The sequence below is a fragment of the Auxenochlorella protothecoides genome, assembly GCF_000733215.1.
Source record: "Auxenochlorella protothecoides strain 0710 unplaced genomic scaffold scaffold56, whole genome shotgun sequence".
Classification (NCBI taxonomy): Eukaryota; Viridiplantae; Chlorophyta; class Trebouxiophyceae; order Chlorellales; family Chlorellaceae; genus Auxenochlorella; species Auxenochlorella protothecoides.
Window position 1 is genome coordinate 541,595 of NW_011934204.1, and position 2,537 is coordinate 544,131.

Here is a 2,537-nt window from a genome sequence, read left to right on the forward strand (position 1 = left end):
GAGGAGCGACTGACGTGCAGAAGTCTAGTGCTGGGCTTTTGGGGCGGGCGACCTGATCACCGACAGGCTCCGTCGCCAAGCAGCAGACCCTCCCTGTCGCACACAAGATGCCGCACCACCCCCACTCAACCCCCCTTCCCTGCCCACCTCTGTGCAGGCCATGGAGGCGCTGCAGCCGGTGCTCAGAGCGTTGGACACGCTGACGCGCGCGTCGGCGCGCCGCGCGGGCGGCCGCGGCGCCGGTGGCGAGGCCGAGGGCGAGGGCGGCGCGCCAGGCGCGACCGCGGAGGCAGGGGCCGCGGGGCGCGCCGACCCGACCGCCACGCCCGCGGGCAACCCCGAGGCGGGCCCCCAGGCCCTGGCGGCCGCCGGGCACGTTCTGGGCGCCTTCCGGGGCGGCAGCCACGGTGCGGTGATCGTGTGTGCGGGGCTGGGCTTGGGGCTGCGCAGTGCTGTGTCGGGAGTATCTGCGAGGGGCCTGGCGGGGGTGCGTGCGTGAGGGAGGGGGGTTGCGCAGAGCTTTCTCCCGCGCTTCAGGCTGGTCGCGCGTCGGAGATGGGCATGGCGGTGTGACCTTGGCGGCGAGGGAGCGTTTGCTCGTCGGCAGAATCGATGTACACTCTCATGCAGGGCTGCAGCGAACTTCCCGCCCACGTTCCAAGCCACCCATTACGCAGGTGGCCGGAGGGAGGGAGCCGCCTTCCTGGCTGCGGAGGAGTATGAGTCGGAGGTGGGTGCTCTTGGAGGGGGGTGCTGGAATCACGGCCTGCGTCACAGGCAGGGGCTTGGGCCGTGCGGTGGGGGCCGCTGTCGCCCATCGTGAGCGGGCTGGCTCACTGCTCAGGACTTGTGTCTGGATGCCGCCAGCGCCCGCCAACCCCGCCGCTGTAGGCTCCTCCGAAACACAGCCATTCCCTCTTCCCCTGACCCCTGACATGCCCACCACACGCAGTCGGGCTCTGGGTCGGAGGGAGACATGGACGAGTACGACTCTGGCGAGTCTGGCTCGGGGAGCGGCTCGGAGGGTGAGCTGCTGCGGTGGGGAGAAAGGGGCTGGGCGGGCGGGCGCAGGTCGACGGCGCCCGGCGCCTGCCCGACGGGTCGCGACGCTCACATTCCAGTGGCACACTTCGACTCAAGGATCCCAAGCACCCTCCTCGCCAGGTGACGACGGCGACGAGTCCATGAGCGACTCCCAGGGATCCACGAGCGACTCGGAGGATGCCGGCATGGGGGCTTCAGAGGACGAGGAGGGCTCCAGCATGGCCTCTTCCGAGAGCGAGGGGTCCGAGGAGAGGACGGAGCTGGTGCTCCGCGCCGTCTCCACCGGCCACAGCGGCAGCGACGGCGAGGGGGACGACCAGGAGGACAGCGAGAGCGGGGATCAGGAGGAAGAGGAAGAGGATGACATGGACGCCGTCGAGGCAGAGATGGATGCCGCGGAGGAGGAGGTGGGTGGGTGTATGGGCTGGCTGGTTGTGCCGACTTGCTGTGTCGAGGGCAGCGCGCGAGGTTCAGACTGTGTTGGCTGGCTGCGAGGTGAACTGCTCGTGGTGTCGCGTCGCATGAAGCACCGCTCTGCAGCGCAGCCCTCGTCGGCGCCGCCATGACCAATCCTTTCCCTCTTCCCTCCCAGATGGGCCTGGCGTACGACGACGAGGAGGGCAGCGACAGCGAGGCGGAGGACGAGGCCCGGGAGGATGCGGAGGAGGAGGCCGAGCTGGACGCCATCGAGCGCCGGTACCTGGAGGAGGCGGAGGCGGACGCTGACTATGAGGTGAGGGGGGTTGGACAGAGGGTGGGCACTGGGGGTGCTGACAGGGGAGTTGGAAATGACGTGAAGCGGTAGGGGGCTGCCAAGGGGTAGGGAGAGACCCAGCATGTGCCTGCCTCCTGGATTGGTGACTCTCGAGATGCAGTCCACGATTCCCACATCAAGGCTACTTCAGCGACCCCGCCCGCCGCGCTTTCCCAGGACGACTTCATGGAGGAGGCCGAGGAGGATCTGGAGGACGAGGATGCCTTCTTGGATGGTGGGTGCATGGAGGAAAGTGTTTGGGGGGCAGGAGGGGGAGGACTCCCGCGTGGAAGGGGTTTGTGAGGGCAATGGAGTCGAGCCTTGCTCTACTACAGGCGGGCAACATCTGCCTCGACCCTTGCCGGTGTTCTCCCTGCGAGTCAATTCATCGGCCGCACCCCCCGTTGCCACCGAATTCTACCTCCCCTTCCCTGTCACCCCTTCCCTCTCAAACTCCTCTCAGGCACTGCCGTGGACACCGAGTTCGACGAGGAGTCGGAGACCCTGCGCGAGACGGTGGACTTCAGCGGCAGCGGCGGCAGCGGCGTGGGCGTGGCCGGCGCGGGCTCGTCGGGCCGGCGCGGGCGCGCGTTTGGCACGGGCGTCGGCGGCGACCGCAGCTGGGGCGACATGGTCGTCCTGGACCACCGGCGCCGCGGCCTGGTGCCCGGGTCCTCTGGCGGCAGGGGGAGGGTGAGGCGCATGATGGTGGAGTGGGGGGCGGCGGCGGTGTGTGTGT